The following is a 25547-nucleotide window of genomic DNA, read 5'->3' as shown; positions in this document are numbered from 1 at the left end:
GGTTCGCTTTTCTCAATTGTCGACGGCGTTTCGACCCTAATATGGTTGTAGGGTCTCATCAGGACCTACGATGTGGGACATCTGGGAAGGAGAGAAATATACGTGTTTTAATTTCTAGTATGGGGGTGGAAAATTGTATTAGGAGTACTATGGGTCATTCGTCAAATTTACCTGATTTCCAGGAGCGCTAGATTACTGAAGGTGTGCGTTCAAACCATGTAAGAGTGAAATAAAAGTACTCACTAGGCAACCCAGCCGGGTTCTGTTAGAGAAATACAATGTACAAAAAAACAGGTAAGGGCATGTAGAATGGCAACAGATTGTATGGGGAGGTATCTGTAATGTTGTACTCATGTCAGGCAATCAATTCACTTACCGCTAATGAGGGTGTCGGTTTAGTGATTCTAGGGGGAACAATGGCTCTCCTCTCATTTTCAGATGCCGTTATCCGGATTAAGGGAGGCTTCTTATAGTTTGACAATAATTGTTTCAGTTGTGGGTGCTCGTGGGCAGTGACCGCGTGTCCAGGGTAATTTCTGTATAGATATAATTTAGATTCTGTGATTAGCCATCGGATATATTATGTTTCAGTTATCAAAAGTAATTGAATTAAAAACTGTGTGGCCTTCCCAGTAATCTCCTGTCCAATTATTGGTAGACTGCAGGAAGTCAGCCCAAAGTGGTGACCCGTAATTACCAATATTTTTATAAATTTTAATCAAGGGAGACCCAATGTGATTGTGCTTCTTTCCTGATTGAATATAATCAATGTAGGGTCAGTTGTCGCCCGTGACAGGGCTGTTACCACCCAATGTGGAGAATTACATCCCTTGTCATGATAATTTACCATGTAGGACCCATGGAGTGGCTAGATCCAAAAGCAGAGGGAGGTAATGCGATACGCTATTCTCCTTTCTTATTAAATTCCGTGGAGGCCACAATTCTATCGCAGGGCGATACTATACACCATTCACATACCTTATGATGATGGATGGAACAGGACCACATCAGTCATTCCTCGTTGGGTATAATGACAGTGACCGAGCGTACTCGGTCATTATTTAAGCTGTCTGATGCCGGCACTTCTAGCCTGTGTCTCCGCAACGTGCACGTCATCCGGCGTGCAACGCTGTGGTTGCGCAGCCGCGTGTGACGTAAGCAAGGCTTTATTGACGTACACGAGCAGCCTGATTGCCGACTGCTAACCTCATGATGTCTCTATTGGGGTTATGGTGATTATTGTGAGTTGGTGGAATTATAACCCGCAATACAGATAAAAGGTAGACGGTCATATTTATATAGAGGTGTAAATCATGGAAGTTTTGGGGGCTCGAGAGCATGTGCAATCCGTATAGCGAATTCCAAATGGGGCTGTCTACAATAGCCGTGCACCTGTCCTTTTCATTATGTATGTAGTGTGCCATTAGGTAGGATATTTCAAGGTGAGTTTGGACAGGATACTGTTCCATGTTAGTGAATTAGTATCCTTATCCCCGTGCAGGGTCCTAGGAATGTACTGTAAGGGACCAGTGATCGGTAGGGGTGGTGGGAAGAGTAGCACTCTTTTTCCAGGCTGTCTTTTTGGGAACTGGTGTCGAAAACCAAATAGTAGCATCACCGAAGTCTAACCACACCATCATGTATGTGGTCCAATGAACAATAGTATGTATAATAAATAGCTGGGCAATACCTAAATCATCATATGTTTCCTGTATCGGTGTATATTTGTAGTGAACATTTGATTCACTGGGTATGCAGCGGTATATATATCATGTTACAATTGGTGAGGATAGTAGGTGATCATATAATACCTTATAGAATTCTTCCAAAGAATAAAGTACATTACATAACTTTCTATATGGTAAGGATAGTGCATTATTATATAATGCCTTGTAGACTTATTCAATAACATAAAATAAATTACATCACTTTCAATATTGTTATGTCTTTGTCATAAATCCATTACATCATTTGACATACTACTTAGTCTTGGTTATGGATATATGGTATACATGGTTCCACTTTCTCTTAATATTCCCAATGAGGGATTCGCAACCGGGTTGATCTGCTACCTATTTACAAGGGATACTCAAGTTCCATATCATTTAAATTGCATTAAACCAGAGTTGCCACAAACCCTCGCCACACCTCTGCAAAAAGTGGGATTGCCATTTCTGGGTCGTAGCTCTTAATTATATCCCAATTTTTTGTAATCAGTTTTTTTTACATCATTTGTATGTACTCCAAAGGTGGTGACACTTACAGGTTTTTCCAATGTTTTCTTTTCTTTTGGCTTCAATACTTCCTCCCGTGGGAAGTACCATGCTCGCTTCAGCGATTTTTTAACTAATCTGTTGGGATAGCCTCTAAATAGTAGCTTTGATTTCAGGATCTCTGCCTCTCGCATGTAGTCTTCTTTAAAGGAACAGTTCCTCCGAACTCTTGAATGACTATCCCGCCTCCCTTATCTATATGGAGATTCATTCCATATAACCTCACCTTGCAAGAAAGGTAGGTCCTGAACTCGCTAAAAAATGACAAAACTATAATACTGAAGCCCACAGATAAGGGAGGTGGGATAGTAATTCAAGACCGCAAGACTATGACAATGAGATAACTAAACAGATTAAGGAGGAAATACACTAGAAGAAAATGCAAGGGAATCCCCTATTGCAAATTCAAAAGGAAATATTAAAGGTCGAACCGGAGGGCCTTAATGAGGGTTTCATCAACAAAAAGGAGTTTGAATTCCTAAACACAAATAACCCTAAGACACAGGTACTGTATACATTACCAAAAATCCACAAAGACTCCACACACCCCTCAAGTAGACCAATCTTATCAGGCTGTGGCTCTGCCTTGGAACCGATTGAAAAATATATTGATTTCTTTATAAAAGATGTTGCACCCATACAGGAGAGCCATGTGAAAGACACTATGCACATGATAAACTTGGTGGAAGGGAAACAATTTGATGACTCGACAGATTGGTAAGCTACGCTTGATATCACTTCACTCTATACAAACATTCCCCAAAATGACAGTATTACGGCTATAGAGAGGCTTTTGGACTCAAGGCCCAGACCACAACAGGTACCCACCTCATTCATTATTTCATTACTTCTCATTGCCTTGCAGTCCAACTACTTTGTATCGGGAGGGGTCTAATACCAACAATGCTCCGGTACAGGCATGGGAGTTATTTGTGCGCCAAACTTGTCGAATATTTACATGGACTACATAGAGCAAACATATGTCCTGAACATTGTCAACCATCACCATGCCAATATTAAGTGTTGGCATAGATATCTGGAAGACATTCCCTTGATCTGGGGAGGAAGTAAAAATGATTTCAACCATTTTTCACTTTACTTGAATACAGTGCACTCACATCTGACATTCACATCCACCTTGTACAGGTCTAGCATAGCCTTTTTAGATTTGAATATCACACACAAAGAAAAGAAAATCTACACTACCTTACTTAGGAAAACCCACTGAAAGAAACCCTCTGCTATCATATAAAAGTCATCATCCCAGAGCACTTATGGACGGATTACCCTTCTGGCAATTTCTACGCATTCGTAGGAACTGTTCCCTAAAAGAAGACTACATGCGAGAGGCAGAGATCCTGAAATCAAAGCTACTATCTATATGCTATCCCAATAGATTAGTTAAAAAATCACTGAAACGAGCATGGTACTGCCCGCAGGAGGAAGTATTGAAGCCCAAAGAAAAGAAAACATTAGAAAAAACTTTATGTGTCACCACCTTTGGAGTACATACAAATGATATAAAAAAACGATTACAAAAAAATGGGATATAATTAAGAACTACGACCCAGAAATGGCAATCCCACTTTTTGCATATAAGAGAGGCAGGAATTTGAAAGAACGCTTAGTCAGATCATCTATGGAAGCAACCAGACTTAAAACCAACACACTAGAATCAACATGGGCCTGCCAGAGATCAAAGGACACCATAAATGTGGCAACTGTGTGGTGTGCCCTTTCACATCCAACACGCACACGTTTGAACATGGATCATGGCAACATACGCTTAACTTTTTCTCTAATTGCAATACTAGAAATGTGATTTACTGCTTATGGTGTCCGTGTGATTTGCAATATATTGGACAAACCCAACAACCCATCAAAGCTCGTATAGGGCAGCATCGCAGCCGTATACGCCGTTCAGTGGAAAATGCCCCACTGGTCTCCCACTACAAAGACAAAAACCATTCAGCAGAGGATATCCGATGGCAAGTTATTGATATAGCCCATGTACCAGAGAGAGCCTGTGATATCTCACAAATACTACAGACATGTGAAGGCCACTGGATAGACAGGATTGACTCTATTAACCAGGGACTTAATACAGCAGAGGAGTGGCGAGGGTTTGTGGCAACTCTGGTTTAATACAATTTAAATGATATGGAACTTAATTATCCCTTGTAAATAAGTAGCAGTTCAATCCGGGTGCGAATCCCTCATTGGGAATATCAAGAGAAAATGGAACCACGTATCCCATATATCCATAACCAAGACCAAGCAGTATGTCAAATGATGTAATGGATTTATGACAAAGACATAACAATATGGAAAGTGATGTAGTTTATTTTATGTTATTGAATATCTCTACAAGGCATTATATAATCAAGCACTATCCTTACCATATGGAAAGTTATGTAATGTATTTTATTCTTTGGTAGAATTCAATAAGGTATTATATGATCACCTACTATCCTCACCAATTGTAACATGATATATACAGCTGCATACCCAGTGAATCAAATGCCACCCTGTTCACTACATAATTATAAACCGATACAGGAAACATATGATGATTTAGGTATTGTCCAGCTATTTATTATACATACTATTGTTCATTGGACCAGATACATGATGGAGTGGTTAGACTTCAGTGATGCTACTATTTGGTTTTCGACACCCGTTCCAAAAAGACAGCCAGGACAAAGAGTGCTACTCTTCCCACCACCCCTACCGATCACTGGTCCCTTACAGTACACTCCTACGACCCTGCACTGGGATAAGGATACTAATTCACTAACTTGGAACTGTGTCCTGTCCAAACACACCTTGAAATATCCTACCTAATGGCACACTACATACATAATGAGAAGGAAACGTGCACGGCTCCTGAAGACATCCCCATTTGGAATTTGCGATACGGATTGCACCAGCTCTCGAGCCCCCAAAATTTCCATAATTTACATCTCTATGTAAATATGACCGTCTACCTTTTATCTGCATTGCGGGATTACGATTCCGCCAACTCACAATATTCACCATAACCCCAAAAGAGACATCATGAGGTTAGCAGTCGGCAATCAGGATGCTGTGTACTTAAACAAAGCCTTGCTTACGTCACACGCAGCGGCGAAACCACAGCGTTACACGCCGGACGACAAGCACGCTGCGGAGACACCGGCTAGAACGCCGGCATCAAACAGCTTAAATAATTACCGAGTACGCTCGGTCGCTGTCATTATACCCAACGAGGACTGACTGATGCAGTCCTGTTCCAGCCATTATCATATGGTATGTGAATGGTGTATAGTATCGCCCCGCGATAGAATTGTGGCCTCCAGGGAATTTAATAAGAAAGGAGAATAGCGGATCTCATTACCCCCCCCCTACGCTTTTGGATCTAGTCACCCCATGGGTCCTACCTGGTAAATTATAATGACGAGGGATGCAATTCTCCACATTGGGTGGTAACAACCCTGTCACAGCTGACAACTGATCCTACATTGATTATATTCAACTATCATAGAAGCACAATACCCTGGGTCTCTCTTGATTAAAATTGATAAAAATATTGGTAATAACGGGTCACCACTTTGGGCTGACTACCTGCGGACTACCAATAATTGGACAGGATATTACTGGGGAGGCCACACAGTTTTTAATTCAATTACTTTTGATGACTGGAACATAATATATCCAATGGCTAATCACAGAATCTATATTATATCTATACAGAAATTACCCTGGACACCGCGAGCACCCGCAACTGAAACAATTATTGTCAAACTATAGGAAGCCTCCCTTAATCCGGATAACGGCTTCTGAAAATGAGAGGAGAGCCATTGTGCCACCCAGACTCTCTAGACCGACTCCCTTATTTGGGGTAAGAGAATTGATTGTTTGACATGAGTACAATGTTACAGATACCTGCCCCTACAATCTTTTGCCATTCTACATTCCCTTACCTGTTTTTTTGTACATTGTATTTCTCTAACAGAACCCGCCTGGGTTGCCTAGTGAGTACTTTTATTTCACTCTTACACAGTTTGCACGCACACCTTCAGTAATCTAGCACTCCTGGAAATCAGGTAAATTTGACAAATGACCCGTAATACTCCTAATACAATTTCCCACCCCCATATTAGAAATTAAAACACATATATTTCTCTCCTTCCCAGATGTTCCACATCGTAGGTCCTGATGAGACCCTACAACCATACTAGGGTCGAAACGCCGAAAACAATTGAGAAAAGCGAACCTTTGAGAATAGCATTCTATGATAGTATAGATGTTATATAATGGGATGAAAGACAGTGGTCGCTTTTGTGAAACAACAAACTATTGAAACCTTGCACATATTTCGTCACATATGTTATTCTAATGCTTTGGTTCATATTTTCACTTGGAACACCTTAAACAACTGTCAATACTTTTTTGTATTTCGTATGAAACTGTTAACTACAATTCAATTTTTTCAATACAACACATTGAAGAAATATATTGATGTATGTACAGTTCTTTCTCTTTGACATCTCACCTAAACCCCTGTTCTAATATACGTCATTTACGTCTTCTCTTTAAATCAGTATCAAAAATCCATTCCACAGATGCTACTGTTCTTCTTTAAATAATTCAGGATTGCAAAGGCCTGCTGTAGGGGTGAGTAGTGAGCCCCCTTTACACCTTGGCCCCCGGACACTGGACCTCGGGGGCACCATATCTCTGTCCATGTGGCAGGCACTGCATAGTCCCTTTCAGGTAGTGTAGATATGTGTGCAGTGTCCCATTTTTGCATTGCAGGAGGCGTTGCAGCCAGCCCCACCTGCTACAATGCAAAATATAGGCATTGCGGCCGCAGTGGGGGAGGCTGCATCAAAATGCCTACTGTGGGACCGTCAACAGCATGTCGGGCAGTCCCAGTCTCCGATAGGGTGGGGGGAGGATATAAGTTTGCCTTTCATCGTAATTTGACCCCTCATTTTTTTAAATATCGATTTTTTAAAAATTTGTTTTATGCGTTTTAGTGTCTATTTTAAATGTATGTGATTTATTTTTTGTATAAGTATTGTTTATGTTTTTCAATATATGTGTTAAATTTGTAGTAGTTATTAATTTAGTTTTAATAACATTTTCTGTTTTTTAGTTCCGTAGCGGGTTGTGGGTTTATAGGGGAATAGGGTGAGAAGTAATTTAATTATAATAAATAATGAATATTTTGTATTTATTACTACTTATTTAAATGAGATTTTATAATGTAATTTTTTTTAATTTTGGGGGTAAATGTTATGTGTAGGTTGTGGGGTTTATTAGGGTATAAGGTGGTAAGTAATTTATTTTTAATAATGATTTATTATTATTAATTTATTGATCAATAATAAGGTTGTTGTGTAATACATTTTAGGTGTGTGTTGTGGGGTTTATAGGGGTAAAGACTAGGAAGGAATATATGTTTAATTAGGTAATAATTAGTTGATAATTATTAATAAATAATTGATCATTCATTTAGGTATTTATTAAATTATATTTTTGGGGAGTGTGGATTTTGGGTTCAGATGGTTAAACGGTGAAAAGGTATATATTTTTTATTAATTAATTATTAGTTGCTAATTAATAATATTTAATTCACAATTAAATATAGAATTTGTGTAATTAATTTTAGTTGTCAGTTGTGGGGCTTTAGGGGTAAAGGGTGCAAAGTAATTTCTTTTTAATTAATAAATAATTTGTTGCTCATTAATATTAACTAATTAATTAATTAGTTAATGGATAATTAATTAGGGTAATTGTTAAAATACATTTATTATAGTGAGGGTGAGTTTTGGGTTTATAGGGTTTAAGGGTGGGAAGTAAATTAATTGTACTTACTTTATAATTAGTTGTTAAATACGAATGGTTATTTAATTGAAAATACAATTTAATTGTGTAATTACATTTTTACAGTTTCATTTTGGGTGTGGGATGTGGTGATTATATGGGTAAAGGGTAGGATGGTATTATATTTGTATGTGTTTTAATTTGTTTTTTAATTAATGATATTTGTTTAATTGATAATGATGCTAATTATAGAAATATATATGTTTTTGTTGTGGCCTGTGAGTTGTGTAGTGGTATAGGGTTGGAAGTAAATAAACTAAATGTATGTAATAATTAATGTTTTTGTTAATAAATCATTTCTAAATAAAAATATTTATTTTTTGGGAAATTATTTTTTTATATAATTTATTATAACATTTGTAGGTATTTGTGATATGTATTTAACATTATAATATTTTTTCATTTGTAAAAATTCTAATATCTTTTATTTTTAACAGATTTATATTTTATTTTATATTTACTTTTTTTGTTGATATCTATATTTTGTTGATATTGTGTTTGTTTATATTTGTGACCTGATAGGAGTGGGAATATTAAATGCTATCCCTCAGCAAACCAACACTTTGCCTACTGTTGCACTCGCTAGAGTGGGAATGGCAATTTCTACCCCTCTGCTATCCAACACTTTCCCTACTGTAGCATTCACTGGAGTGGGAATAGTATTTTTTTCCCCTCTGTTACTTTCCCTATTGTTGCGCTCACTGTGTGTTTACTTTCTGGCTATCCCTAAACTTCACCCTGTACTTCTCTGGGGTGAGACCAAATTTCCTAACTAGACATTTGTCTCGTTTGGGAATAGGATTCTGCTTCATCCTCCTCTAGGGTCTGTAGCCTATCCCTCCCAGGTACTGGGATCAACTCCTACAGGAATGAACTCCAATATTTGAAGTTGACCATTCTCATCTTAAGGACCCTTTCAAATGCCATCAGCCATTTGTCATTGTTATCCCACTCAACTCACTTAGGAACTATCCCCTTGGGAAGCCTGGTATCGAACCCACCTCCCCTGGGCATCTCCCCTCCTTTCTCATTTTCATTGCCACCATTTCTTTTCTCTTCCTTGTCCACTTTTCTTAGCTTCCCCAGCTTCTCATTTTCTATAGCTATGGAGGCTAGTTGAGCCTCAAGCCATCTCTCTGCAAGGGACACCTCTAGTTCATGTGTGGGGAATCCCTCTCTCCACTAACTGGAAGCCTGAACCTGATAGTAGAAGTTATGGACACGTTATCATCCTCCTCCTGAAAGTTGTTGGATGGGCCACTTTCCCCGTCCCCTTTATTCCCTGTAGCTGTCACAACCCAGCCCTTAAGGGACCTAACCAACTCTGCTTTTCAAATTCTATTAGCAGCAAGATAGCACCTTTGCCCTACACTGTACCCTAAGCTCTGCTACCGTGAGTATAGACAGGTTATCCAGATCACGCTTCATAGTATCTATAGTTATGGGTCACAAAAAAAGCGTTGGTACCAATTGAACGCAAAAACAATTTAGAAAATTCAGAAATACAGCTAATTAAAAATTGTGTCCACATTTTTAAATATCAATTTTGCTCTAGGCCAATTGAGCAGATTTTTAAAGATCTTCACTTAAGCACCATCCTCACAGCTCATCACCAAATGCTGGAAGGTGGTTTATTAGTAGATACAGGTAGGTACCTATAGCTAGTAATAACACCACAATCACAAATAACTTATTTTCTGTGATAGTTATAATAAATCCAACCTTTGCAATTTTTTGGATTTATTTTAAAGTAGCTTTCCCTTCGCACGTTGCTGCGATCTCAGAAGAAAGGAAATTTACGGAAACTTGTTATGATAACATTCAATTTACATTGTGTAATTTTTATTGAAACGTATTCATTTTAATATGGAAAACATTTTAAAGTTTTGTTTTAATTCTGTTTATTTATTTGAGTGCTTGTGGATATGCGGTATTTTTTGTTTTTCCGTCTGGTGCGTACACGAATAAATCAGAAGGTTTTCTGACACGTGAGCTGGCCACATACAGTTGTCCATGTGAGAAGCACGAATTCTCCAAATGTAGTCCACACACTTGCAGTGATTGTCCTTGTGCTTTGTTGATGGTCATTGCAAAAGCAAGTCGCACCGTAAACAGTAAACGTTCAGTATTGGAAAGATTATGAGGGCCCTGGGGGACCGATATTTAAATATTTTTTTTTTTTTGCCAGAAACCTTCGCGGACGTGTACTCAACAACTTTTACCAAATTATTCTTTTTTATTTATTTATGTATTTATTTTTTTACCAGAAACCTTTGCGGGAGTGTACTCAACAACTTCCCAAAGTTTCATGGCAATCGGATGAATGGGTACACAGACAAAATATCGATTTTTAAATATCGATATACAAAAATATCGAAGTTTAAATATCGATGGGACAAAATATCGAAGGTAAGTAATATCAACAGTCTTAATATCGATATTGGTATGATATCAGTAATATCGAAGTTGTAAATATCGATGTCAATAATAATTCGATGTTACTAATATCAATTTTAAATAAATTTAGTGTATATTATATTGTATTTATTATGTTTTATTATTTATTTTTAATGTAATTTAATTAAATATTGTCTTTTACTACTGTAGCGGGTTGTGGGATTATAGGGGAATAGGGTGGGAAGTAATTTAATTATGTTAAATTAATTATTAATTAGTAGGAATCATTAATTAATTAATTGAGAAATAATTTATAATTATTTTTAAATAATTGATTAATTGATAAATATGTTCTGTAGCGGGTTATGGGTTTATAGGGGAATAGGGTGGGAAGTAATTTAATAATAATTAATTAATTTATATATGTTTGTACATATTTTAATTAATAATTAATTGGTAATTAATTTCTATTAATTCGTTAATTAATATAATTTTTTACATATTTATAATTATTAATTAGTTGGGAATTAATTAATATTAATTATTTAATTACATTAATTATAGTAATTTTTTATATATAATTTATTGTTATTCTTAATTAATTAATTGGGAAAAATAATATTAATTATTAAATTAAATTAATTACAGCAAATGTGCTAATATATTTACTTTATTGTTATTGTTAATTAATAATTAATTGGTAATTAAATAATATTAATTAATTTTGGGTAAAGGAGTATTTTTAGGGTTCAGGGTCAGTTTTCAGTTTTTGGGTAAAGGGGTATTTTTAGGGTTCTGGGTCAGTTTTCAGTTTTTGGGTAAAGGGGTATTTTTAGGGTTCAGGGTCAGTTTTCAGTTCATGGGTAAAGGGGTATTTTTAGGGTTCAGGGTCAGTTTTCAGTTTTTGGGTAAAGGGGTATTTTTAGGGTTCAGGGTCAGTTTTCAGTTTTTGGGTAAAGGGGTATTTTTAGGGTTCTGGGTCAGTTTTCAGTTTTTGGGTAAAGGGGTATTTTTAAGGTTCTGGGTCAGTTTTCAGTTCATGGGTAAAGGGGTATTTTTAGGGTTTAGGGTCAGTTTTCAGTTTTTGGGTAAAGGGGTATTTTTAGGGTTCAGGGTCAGTTTTCAGTTTTTGGGTAAAGGGGTATTTTTAGGGATAAGGGTCAGTTTTCAGTTTTTGGGTAAAGGGGTATTTTTAGGTTTCAGGGTCAGTTTTGGGTTTTTGGTGTACAGGGATAATTTTAGGGTTCAGGGTCAGTTTTGGGTTTTTGGGGTACAGGCGTACAGGGTAAAAACAAAAAAATATTACATTAAATCAAATAAATTACATGAAAAAAATTAAAATTACATTAAATTATTAAGTGTTTTATTTATTTTAAATGTATATGTATTAGTTTTAATTTTGTTTTAATATTTTTATTTAATAGTTGTAAAATTATATGTATTTTAAAATTATTTTTACATTATTATTAATACATTTAAAAAAAACGATATTTTTGATTCCGATATTTTTGTACTACGATATTAGTTTTTTGATATTTTTGTACTTACCTTAATAAAGATAGGATTCCGATATTTTTGCTGTCGATATTTTTGCTCTGATATTTTTGCATTTCGATATTCTGTCTGTCGATATTATGTCAGACATTCGGATGAATGGTGTAGTAATGCATAAAGGACAAACAGACATACTTTTGTTTTTATATATATAGATAGATATCATTTTAATACCAATGTGCTACAATAGGGAAAAATTACTTTGGGATTTTTTCCCGCACGAGGGCATAGAAAAACATCTTTTAAAATGGTCCTGCTTATTTTCACATGTCACCCTACCCTGGGGGAACTAGGGTAGACCCAAGTGGTGACATGTAAAAATAAGGTAGTTTATGACTTTGAAAGTACCTTTCATTCCAAAGTCGAATTTGAATATGCTTTTATTCGAAAAGCAGCCTGAAAATCATGGCTATCTCTAAAATGACAGCAGGCAACACAGCAGTGCACACATATACTAGGGAAGTACAGGTAGGTTTTTAGTACCAATTGAAAATATACCTAATTAACATGTACTTTTAATAAGACCACATGTACGGTCTCTGGTTAGCACAACGCAGGGCACAATGAGAGTCAGAAAAACAGCATTCAGTTATCAGAATGGGGCCAAAAAGTAGGGAGGGGCACTGCAAAATGCCCTTGTTTCTCACATGGGTTATAGTAAATTTGCTATCAAGAAAGTCAATTTCTTTAATTACTCTTACAGAAGGCTTCATCCCCATGGCTAAAGGATCCTAAAAATTACAATACTTTATACCCTGTTTGACATTTGTTCAGCTGGATATATTTTGGGAGTGAGCTGCATCACCCACGAGCCCCTTTTTAAAATTATCTCATGTGTTTTAACAATATCACATCACCCCAAGTTTGATGTTCCAAGCTCGATGCGAGTAGTGAGTTTCATGATGTCATTGTGACCACGGGAAACTAAATGTTGAGGCACCAAGAAACCATGAAATACGAAGCTTAATCAAAAGTTATATTTCTAAATTTAGTGTGCCGCTCCGCGATAACGTTTCTGTCTGTGACCAAAGTGAAGCAGAGTGACTCATACAAGATTGAAATAAAAAAAGATGGCTATCTGTGAAGAGGAACAGGCGCCAACCACAGAATTCATGTTATGAACTCCAAGGTTAAGCGGCTAATAGGTTTCTCTGCTGTATCTTGCGGGGTTTCTGCATTCAATGCCCCAAGGTCCTTTTAACATTGTGCTGCTCTCTATTCTGTGCCAGCCACAGCTCAATGAGCACCAGATAACAAGCAAAGGCAGCCCACATTGATGCGAGTAAAAGAACAGCTACATTCAAACGCTTGCATTCTCAAACATTATTCATTTATTGGTTCTGCTTACTCAAGCTTTTTAATGGGGTGAAAACGGAAGAAGAAAATCTTTATGTGGATTTTGTTTATAGTTGCAGCCATCTGATCTTGGAAAATGTTGCTCAAGTTATGTGCAGCAGATGCTCGAGATGGCTCGTACTTCAAATTAATGTATCTGGAGAATAACGAAGGCAGTTCTATGTGGAATGAGGATGCTTGCATTCATAAAGCCAGTACAGCTGGCGTTGGCTGCCAACCTTTCGGTTTTGCCAATGCTTGTTTAGTTTTAGAAAAACTTTATCTTTGAGGATCTGCCAGAACCTCGGCAAAATAAAAAATTAACATGGGCTGAAAGCAAAAATATAGAAGTAGACACACATAGCACACTTTCAAATAGTAGTACTCAACCAGTAAATGTATGTGGATGTGCTTTTTATGAAGGAGCTGTATTGGGCAGAAGACAAATATGAATAACAAAAAGAAAAATAGATGAAGAGGAGGGGTTGAAAACCGTAATAGGTTAGTATGTATAGAGTCAGTAAAATCTCGTTAGACCTTAAAAAGATGGCTTCGCATCATACATTGCAGTGACTGGACAATATGTCAAAAACTGTGACTGTATAGCTCCAATTCTTCTGAACATTAAACTTAATCAAGAGGAAATATCTGGAAACGCTTACTAATAGTTTCATTGGCCCTTAGGAAAGTACATATTAAACCATGCACTCATTTGGTGGGGGGGGGGGGGGAAGGGGTGCAGATTTCAGTTTAAGTTCAGCAAAATTGAAGCTACTGCACTACTTTATCGATTCGGAACATTGTTAACGTAGCACGACATATCTATAACTCTGATAAAATATTTCAAAAAAGAGCTAGCAAAATATTTTTCTTCTATAATTGTTTTCTTTTTGTTTGCACAAGAAGTGTCTCACAACAAGAAGGTATTGCAATTACGAATACCACAAACGTAAGATTTGCAAGATTTTTCGATTTCATTGGTGTGTTTAAGAAGTCTTCAACTTCATAAAGTTCTTAAGCTTACCAAATTTCTTGCAAAACTCTGGAACTTTTTTTGAGAAAAAAGTTTCAAACCACCTTGCTTTACATACTAAGCAGCAGACTAGCCCCCACATGCATCATCCCGGGTGTTTGCGAATTCTAAATTGCGAAAAATAGCGATTCGCAATTTAGAATTCGCAAAACGGGATGCATGATTATTTTCTGTAAATTTATGCGATTCGGTAAAAATCGCAATTTTTACCGAATCGCATAAATTACCGAAATACAATTTGCGAATTCGCTATTCCCATTGGTTACTATGGGCCAAAAGGCCCATAGGAAGCAATGGGAAGGCATTAGCAAATTGCGATTTTCACTTTGAAAATCGCAATTTGTTAATGCATTTCATGGGTGCGGGGGGGGGTCCAAAGGACCCCCCATACACCCCTGAAACGTATTTTTCGCATCATGTTGCACACACACATGTCCTAAGGACATGTGTGTCCGTAACATGAATGTTTTAAAAATGCATTTTCTGCGTTTTTTACACTTTTTGCAAATTTACAGAGTGGTTCAACCACTCGGTAAATTTATCCCTCTAATTGCGAATTCGCAATTTAAGAAGTAATCATGCATTGCTTTTAAGAAATAGCAAATTTGCGATTTCTTAAAAGCAATCGCAATTTTAGAAATCACAAAAATGTTGCGAATTCTAAAATTGCTTGATGCATCCAAAAAAGCATTTTTGGAATCGCAAACGGCCGATTTTAAGGAATCGCACCGTTTGCGACTCCATAAATGCTTGATGCATGTGGGGGTAAATCAAAATAATTGCTTCTTTGAAGTTAATGATTTTGCGTATTATTTTAATAAAAGCAGAACGTGTGGACTTTTGTAAAACGATTCATTTTGCATTTTCGCCACTTGGAGTTTACTGTTTTCTGTCTTTGGGAGATGGTATAGGCGTGCAAGTCGCTATCAATGCTTTCACCTACTTTGAGAATTGCTTTTAAAATCTTCACAAATATCTTTAACTTGTTGAATTTCACAAAATTGGTGAAGTGAAATTAAAATAAAAATGGCGTGTAAAATTAACCAGCAACGCAATATCGTTTGTTGAAGTCCACAAAAATCACAAAGTGTGAGTCTTAAGGGCAGATGGTCTAAAGTGTTTTTCAATACTGGGAGGAGTACTCCTTCGGCTCTTTTGGACCTCAAACCTGCATCTTCATAATAGTGAAATTAAAAAGAGTGCCAAGACCTTTGTTGTTGTGCGATCTGTATGTGAGTATTCCCATTTATTCCCATTTATGATGTTGTTGGGCCAATTCCTGAAACCATATCACAAAGTGACTTTGTGAAATGGCCCCTGCGTGTCTGTCTTGTTTTGTAAGCTACTGCACCTTTCTAACTGCAGCTTTTAGTGTGAGGTCTATTGATCAATTTATTGACATTCCTAGGTGGAGGTGGTGATAATCTTGATGAGTGTTCCTTTCCTGCTGAAAGTGGAAAATGTTGTAAATAGCTCCAATAAGTGAAAAACTCCTAATGCTTTCCATTGGAGGAAAGAATGAAAGGTAGGACTGTTCGCTATTAAAGGATTAACAGGCAGTGTGGTTGTGACCTCTATACTCCGTGATGCGCCCTCTTTTTAGGGTTATCAGGAGGTGTGATTGTGACTTTTATCACCCCCTTTTTAGTTTTGTGGTGCAAGGGGATACAGTACTCCAATTCCCCATTTTCCTTCTTGAAATCCGAAAAAAAACGAATTATGATCTTACTGAAAGCACACGCTCTATCGCTAATAGCACTGGCATCTTTGGGTCAAATGAACAGGATCCTCATTTTATTGACTGGTCATTAATATTTCTGGCAGCATTCAACCTCTTTATTCAAATGACGCTGATAGCAATGCTAGTACATATGCTAATTGGCTGAAGGTAACAGTTAGCTTAGTAGCCCCAAAATCTATCATCAATGTAGGGCGTGGTTACCCCTCTTCCCCATGGTACTCGGATTCATTGAAACAACAAAAATTAATCTGTAAAAACAAGAGCTTTTTGAAGAACAGATTATGATACCAGGGAGAAGGAAAAGTATAAATCTTGCCCTAACAAATAAAAAGCATTGGTTGCTACTAAAAAGACAAAGTATTTCCCAGCAAAAATTGAGAGCACCAAAAATTAATCTAAAGAACTGTTTAAAATAGTCCTGACTCTTACATCACTGCGCACACCGGATATTGTGTATACACAGCAACTGTGCGATAAGATCACTAAACACTTCCTGAGTAAAGTGGAAAATATCTTTAGCAAAGTTTGCCTACCTAGGACATTGCAGGAGGGTGTTGACACTCAAGATGGCCGAAACCTTACGGCCAAACAAGAATGTCTTGTTGCAATTTTTAATTCGGTTCTCAATTCTCGCACCTTTTCAAGATATAAAAAGTCACCTCGATTTTACCCATTTGAAAGAAACCTAACCGTGACCCCAATGATACTAACAATTTCCGCCCATCTTCTATTGCCCATAAAACCTTTGGAGAGGGCCATGATCATTCAACTCTCTGAGTAAATCAGCTAGCATAGCTTGCTGAATGACACACAACACGATTTTAGAGGCGGCTACAGCACGAAATCAGAGGAGCATTAGATGGTGAAAGTCAGGCTGTTGGGATCCTGTTGGACCTGTCATCGGCCTTCAATACAGTCCACCATACCATCCTGGTGGAACGGTTAGATGCCATAGGTGTTTAGGGGCCAGCTCTGAATCTTTTGAGATCCTCACTAGAAGATAGGAAGCAATTTGTAGCCTTAGAATCTTTCAAGTCAGAACCTTTTCATCTTCTTTGTGGAATCCCCCTGGGTTCTTCCGTCAGCCTCACTCTTTTTAATGTCTAAGTAGCAGCCCTGGCACTGATAATTAAATCCTTCAGCTTAAGATACTCAGATTGTAGGGGCAGTTACAAATCAGCGAAGTATCATCTGAAACAAATTCCAGGACTGATTGGCAGCCGTAAGCACCAGTAACTGCCTAAAAGTTCATTCCTATAAAACGGAGGTGGTACAGTTCGGAAATGATCCCTTTTTCTGGTCCCCGAGTTGGTGGCCGGAAGATTTGGGCTGCTTAGCTATGCCAATTGATAAAATATTTATTCTCAGAAAGATAAAAATAATATCAGTCTTAGTTATGGCCGGGCTACACTACTGCAACAACATTTATCTGAATATACAGCAACATCTAAAAAAGCTACAGGTGTTGCAAAATACTGCAGCAAGATTACTCTCACATACACCCAAATTTACCACAGTGAGAAATGTAATTAAAAAACTCAATTTGTTGCCAGTGAAAATCGGGGCAACATTTAAAGCACTGTGCATTGCTTACAAAGCTCTACATAACCTGGGGTCATACTACTTCACTCACACGTTTAGGTGGTATGTGCCCAACAGGACACTTAGATCTTCAAATTCTAAATCCTTTGTTGTACCCAGGTTAAAAAAATGTCTAAGGGTTGCAGAAGTTTCTAATAGGAACTATCGCAGACTGGAATGAATGACCTTGCAATATCCAAACTGCCCCAAACTTGCTGGCATTTAGAAAGGCCTTAAAAACATGTATCTTCAGTAAATAGACAACACCAAGGTTACTAGAAACCTATTCAGCTCATATCAGAGAGCTAGTGTCAGGACACCTCAGGGAAAGCAGTGCGCAGCATAAGTTCAATAACATTACCATATTACTGGCAGGACCTTGGCAAGTGCAGAATGATCCAAAAATATTTGAGCATCAGTTTGGATCTAGGCCTGGACAAAATTGAAATTAAGCGGGTGAAATGTGCGCAATTTCTGGAATTTCATGTTACGCTTGCAACTCAAAACTCCAAAAATGATGCCATTACACTATTATTGAGTAATTACATGCCATTCACAGTAAAACATGTATGCACTATTTTCTGGAAAATATTTTACCAAATGCACAGGAATAACAGAATGTGAGCTGCAATGTTTTTGTTTAAATATGCCCTTATGCCAAAAACTGACATAACGACACCCTACATGCTAAAATATAGCATGGAATGCCAGATTTATATTTCATATAATTACATATAAGTTCAGGTATTTTTGCCGGAATTTTAAGAAATGATACAAAAGCAAATTAAGCAAATATTACACATACCTACATAAAAGATATTGTCAGCATTATGGCAAGTATTATCAGAACCGGTATGGGCCTGCTGTTGGAGCAATCCGGGCCAAATATGTGAGATTGCGGCATGATACCCTTTACGACTGTGAGACTACAGGGATATGTCACTCCCACCCACTAAGGCACTCTGGTAGAGACCCAAAGTGGGCACAAATATGCTTACCAAACAAGCATGGTCAGGCAAGTTTAGGGAACCCATGCATGATATTGAAAATATTGCATGTAATTCCCATATAAAATAGTTACCTGCAGCAAATAATCCGGGGCACATTCAAATCAACAGTCCTGATGAATTCCCATGACCCTGTGTGGCCCAGTGATAGGGCTGAAACAATTTGGCTTACTAAGTGAGGGTCATAGGACAATAATTAACAGAGATATCCCCCCATGTGCAATGTTTAATTATACCATAGAGGGTTGGTAATAAAGAGACAAATTTGACCCTCAATAGGTATTTTTATTTTTAGACTCCTCAGTAGGTTCTTATAAAGTGCCTCCTCGACTATGGTTGAGCCCAATTTGGCTTTTGGGGCTGAGGTGGACCTAATGATAAAGTAAGCCACTAGTAGACTGGGTGAAGATCATATGCAAAAAGAAACTCCTTTTTCTCAGGCGCTAATTGACAGAAAAACATAAGAGGCAGAGTTCCTCTAAATCTGTAGGCTAGGGATACTCGTGTTGTGGTAACAGTTTATTTGGGAGAGTGTATCCCCTATACCTTAACGTATTGGGAACTGTACTTCCCTGTGCCCCCAATGACATGATCTAGTGGTATCCTTTGGCACCTTCTGTCATTATAAACTCAATTGTTCCCTCTCACATAGAATACCCAATTCAGTAGCTTTGGGCAAAAAACAAAGTCAGAGGAATTGCTGCAGACCCCTCCTGGGCACCAGAGCCATGAAAGATATTGACCATATTCTAGAATTCTGGGACAATTGCTATCCCACAAGTTCACTTTGTTGTTTTTAAACTAAACATGCACACCCATTGGAAAATAAAACAGTTTTGGCTGCCCATAATTTATTTTAACTCATCATTGCCATTCTAGTCAATTTACCCTCTCCTATTGACACAGAGAAGGGCTTACGTCTTTCCATCTGATAGAGAGATCTCTGACAATGAGCCCCATTGTGGGGCCCATTGGGTATTGTATGTAGTGTATCTATGTTAAGTGGATTTGTGGAGCACTTCTTGTTACCTGTGAGGATATCCAGGCACTGCATTTTGGTGCACCAACCCAACAAATAGCACAGCCCTTTGTCATTTTTTAGGTGAGTGTCCATGCATCCTGTACAAGATACTCCTATACAGTCCACTTACTATTAGACTACAGACATGGACTCATGGAATATTATACTTTTTGTCACACACTATTCTAATAAAGTAGGACATATGCTAGACTGCTGACCCCTCACATTCTCTTTTTTTTTAATGAACTTCCCCTCTAGCCTTGCCTCTGGCCACTTGTTAAAATAATTTGTATGTATTATAGCTTAACTATCGCTATCAGGAAGCACAGTAAATGGCCACATAAAATCATTGAGAACTTCCTCCATGGACATAAAAGCAAATGCAATGATGTCAAAGATACCAAACACTGTTTGACAAATGTTTTTCCAACATGCTACAATACAGTTCTCGGTTCCAGTTTTTGCGCCTGAAATGCATCAGTTCCTTCCAGGTCCTTTGTAGGATTTGACATATTGCATCCTGTGGTATTAGCCAACTCTAAGGGCAGAAGTTTGTACTTATTCCTCTGCTTTGGCATTAACAAATCTGTGAGATGTTTGGAACGCTTTTCTAAATCCACATGGTGATGGGCATTAACTTGATCAAGATTAACAAGCATGATAGGGTTCCCTCTTGTTGGCCACAGGACATACATAATCAGTAATGGGTGACTACCCAGCCATACACTCCCATTCAAAAATGTAGTTCAATTGCACATCCAAAAATCCCAATTAGTCTCTTGGGAGAGAATCAGAGCCAAAAAATCCATTGATTATTTTAGGGCTAAGATATCATGCCTGAACAAGTCTCTTAGCATCTTTCACAACTTTCACCTGTATGAATCTATAAAATGAGAAAAGGATGGTATCTCACCTGCACTTGCCACTGCGTATTACTCAGTTCTTGCCGCTTTGTTAACTGATGCTTAAATTGCCCTTGAAATAATCCTTATGTTGGCTGCACAACAATCATCTCATATCCTTCACTTACTTACTGACTTAAAGGTGGACTCACACTTAGCTTGAGAGTAAATTCCACACCAAAATCCCTTCCCTGTGAGCTGACAAATATACTTTAGCATTAATATTGTTCCATGAAACAGAGATTCTGCTCTCATGTGCACTGTAAGAGCCTAACCCCTACTCCAAAAAGAAATACTATTTATCGTCTGTGTGGTTTTTATCTCTGTGCACCACAATATTCAAACACCTCCTTCTGCTATCTTTCACTAAAATGGCCGCTGTGAACAATGCACTGAATTTTCTGCTGAAAGCAGGAAAAATCTTAAACTTGCACATGGTATTTACTTCCTCCTTACCAATATTCTCTTCTTCCTTGATATTCATTTCTTCTTGATAAGATAGTTTTTCTAACTAGAAGAATCACACAGTACCTGTTTATACATGGCCTACTAGGATACTAACCCTGCACAGAAATTGCTATAAGTAATGTTATGTTAAGTGATTGGGGCGCTAGAGGGCGCACTGCGGGATGGCTGGCTGAACTGTCGGCTCCGCCGGGCGGACGCGACAATAACGGCCCTTTCGCCCTTTGAATCTGCTGTTACACCCGACCTCAACACAGCATCTGATGTCGGAAGGTGAAGCCGACACGATGGTGTAGCTGCGGTGGCTGCCAGAACGACATGCAGCGAGAAAACAGCGGAAAAGCGGTGAGCTGCCGGAGCACACTCAAAATGGCCGCGCCTGGCGCTCGCCGGCTCTGACGAGGACCTTTGCCCACCCGGCGCTGAGAGCCACAGCAAGAGGGTGACAGGGAGGACTGGCGATGCGGAGAGATCTGCGGGGCTGCGGGACCGCAACTACAAGCGGCTGAGGCACAAAAAGGAGAAATTAGCAGTGCGTTCCAGCAAAATCAAGATGGCGGCGGCGCTGGAACACACGGGACCGGCACTGTTGACCGCCACCGGGACAAGCGAAATGCAGCAACAGCGCACGGAGGAACACCAGCGGACAGCGGAATAAGTACAATCGAGGTGAGCCTACCCACCGATTGCTTCTGTTGGACTCGAACCGCTGCTCCGCATGACTCGCGCGCCACTCAGCTCTGCACGCTCGAGGAAGGAGAGTCGAGCATCGGTGACACGGGCACGCATGGTGATCCCCACGAGGCGCTAACAGCGCATGCAACACTCCACAGCCAGCCCGCACCCAGCGAACAGTGAGTGAGCCAGCTGCAGACACTGACACTGCGTACCCCCCGGGTGAGCAGCGACTTCGATAACGCTCCTACCTGCCGCAAAAGTCGATGAGCAGACGCACCTCGAGGTGGGGGGCCCAGACACCGGCGAGACACTGTACGCAGACGGCCAACGACCCGCACACGGCGGACCACCCCTCGCATCGCCAGCAGCGGAGCATGGGGAAACCAGAGAAACAACAGTCCAAGCTCCCCTTTGAAGCAAGGAAGCAACCTAAAAACGTGTCGACCACCCCTGAAGTTGAAGGTGACGGGGAATTGGCGGAAGGGTCAGCCATGGAATCGGTACTCCGCGCAATCCAGCAAAGTCTGCAAGAAATGAACGGAAAACTCGACAATGTGGTGCAGAGGGTGGATAATATGGCGGCCAAAATAGAACACCACGACGGGCGTATAGTAGAGGCGGAACAACGGATTTCTAACATGGAGGATGAGCATAAAACCACATCGAAGAAGTGCGAGGGGCTGGAGAAAACTGTGGAGATTTTGCGCGCGAAGGTGGAAGATCAGGAAGCTAGGTCCAGGCGGAACAACCTCTGAATCTCAGGCCTGCCAGAATCCACCAACACTGGAAAGATAGAAACCTATATCGAGACACTCCTGAAAGAAATCTTTGGCGCAGACAAGTTATCCTCGGTGTTTCTGATCGAAAGAGCTCATCGCTCACTGGCACCTATACCGAAACCGGGAGCTAACCCAAGGATGATCATAGCACGTACACTCAACTACAGGGACAGAGACACAGTCCTTCGGCTCGCCAGGGACATGGGCAAAATCACACATCAGGGGAACACTCTGGAGTTCTACCCCGACCATACCATGGCGGTGCAGTAGGCACGGAAAGAGTTTGCACCGGTCAAGAAGAAGCTGCGTGACCTGGGGCTAGAGTACGCAATGCTGTACCCTGCTAAACTTAAAATCACAAACTTGAGCAAACCGGTTATTTTGACGACGGTGCAAGCGGCGTATGATTTTGTCAAGCAGCAAGGGAAGCGACGGAAGGAACAGAACAAAACAGAATCGACCAGCGATGTAAAATAACAGGAGAGGCGGTCATGATACCCGGATGCCTCCCGGTGCGGCTACGGAACTCCACTGAAAGCCAGGATGATAAGGATAACCAACGTTGGCCTGCCCCGGGGTGCTTGCCCGGACACTGTGAGACTACAATGACTTGCAGCCTGGCTCTCACGACGTGAGACCCCAAGATGAACAACCCCGCAGTGAGTATGTGTAAGGCTGGTGAGCTCTGAAGTACGCACTACGACGCAACACGGGCAGTGGTCTACCTGCTACTCTGGCAGTGGCTATTGTACTGGGGCTGCGAACACTGGCAGGACATTGAGCCAGACACTATTGCCAACACTGCCTCGAACTTATAATGGAGAGTGAGACTGGGGTACAGAGACTCACAATGCTTAAGGTTACTAGATGCCATACTTTCCCTTCGAATGGCGGGTGAGGGGAAAAGGGTGAAAATTATTACACACGACATTGCAGCCGTTAAAGGCGTCTGCCCACGTCCACTACGTGGATGGAGATGTGTGAACCTGGCGACACCCCCAAGTGGGTGCGCCCCACACTAAGTTTTCGAAAGAGAGTTCAGTTTGTTACGGGATGGCTTTGGCAAAGTTTGGGGGCTAAAGTGGGTGGGGGGTTAGAAGGGGGAATGGGAATGTCCGAATCACAAACTCTGTGTCTGAGAAGCATGGCGACCTCCTTGACCATATCTAAACATGCAGGTTCAAACTTCTGTTTCACCAATCCGACATGCGACACGCACAACACGCTCCAACGTTTACTGTCTGCACGGTACCGTACTAGGCGGTTACACATCAAGCGATATGATCTGATGGGTTCAGGTAACGATGTCGAGAGTTAACACATTGGCTCTACTCACATGGAATGTTAGGGGGCTAGGCACCCCGAAAAAGATTAGACAAATGTTTGCCTATCTTGACAGGCTGCATGTAGATATAGTGTTCTTACAGGAAACGCATCAGGGCCCCACGCACACACCTACCTTAGGTAACAGATGGGCAGAATCGGTGACAAGCTCGAACTACTCAACTTACTCCAGAGGGGTCAGTGTCCTAATATGTAAAGGGACCCACTTTGAAATCACGAGCGTGGACAGAGACTCGGAGGGTAGGAGTGTGATGGTGGAGGGAAAGCTCAGAGGGCAGAGGATCCTACTGCTGAACACATATGGTCCCAACGTAGATGACCCGGGGTTTTACAGACGGCAGTGGCAGACAATCTCAGATAAACATATAAATCATGTACTGTGGGGAGGTGATTTCAATGTGACGCTACAAGACCAGTTAGACCGAGCTGCACACACCACAGAACACCATGGAAATGCACGACACATGCTGGGGGAAGCGATGGAGGACCTTAACCTGACTGACATATGGAGGGATGGTAACCCGGGGGTCACGGCTGCGACTCACATAAATGCAGCGAACAATAGTTGGGCACGATTAGACTACTGGCTGGGTACACAAGAAGTGCTGTCTTGGGTTAAACACGTCTCACACCTGCCCAGGACACTGTCGGACCACAACCCGGTTCTGCTGAAGATTGAGATCCCACAATATGAGCCACCGCCGTTCACTTGGCGCTTTAATGCGACGGCCCTGAAAGACCCACTGTATGTCACCACTATACACACAGCGATTGTAGACTACTTTGACATAAATGTCTCGACAACGGACGACCCATGTCTGCTGTGGGAAGCGTTCAAGGCCACAATCAGGGGGGTATGCATCAGTACGTCCTCGGGTATACTGAAGGACATCCGGCAACAACTACGAACCCGCGAAGAGGCCATACAAGAGCTGGAGCAAATCTACACGCACACAGGGGACACTAAGGTACTCGGAAACATACAATCACTTCTGACTGAACACAGACAGTTCGCCTCTGACGAACTTAAATATGTCACCAAACGGGCCACGGCCAGGCGCTATGGAGAGGGAGGCAGACCAGGCAAGGCACTAGCAGACAAGATCTGTTCGGGGAGGGCCCCTCAAAACATAACGACCATCAGTAGGGCCACGGGGGAAAAGGTGACCGACATCAAGGCGGTCATAAAGGAATTTATGACACATTACGGCACCCTGTACGCAGCACGCCCCTCGCCCACACAGGAAGAATTACTGGCATATATGGAGGATGTGGAGTTGGCATGGCTGTCCGATGGACACAGGGCCTACTTAGCGCGGCCTGTCACGGTGGAGGAGGTTACTGACACTATCAAGCGGCTGCAGAACAACAAAGCACCGGGACCAGATGGATACGTGACAGAATTCTACAAAGAATATGTGGATCTGCTCGCTCCCCATTTGGTGCGATTGTATGGCGCTGCACACGAGGCCCAAACACTGCCTGCATCCATGAGAGAAGCCTTACTCATTGCACTCCTAAAACCGGGTAAGAAAGAAGATAAATGCGACTCGTATCGCCCTCTAT

This window comes from Lissotriton vulgaris, chromosome 11 (genome assembly GCF_964263255.1).
Source record: "Lissotriton vulgaris chromosome 11, aLisVul1.2, whole genome shotgun sequence".
Taxonomy (NCBI): domain Eukaryota; kingdom Metazoa; phylum Chordata; class Amphibia; order Caudata; family Salamandridae; genus Lissotriton; species Lissotriton vulgaris.
This window is presented reverse-complemented; position numbering follows the sequence as displayed.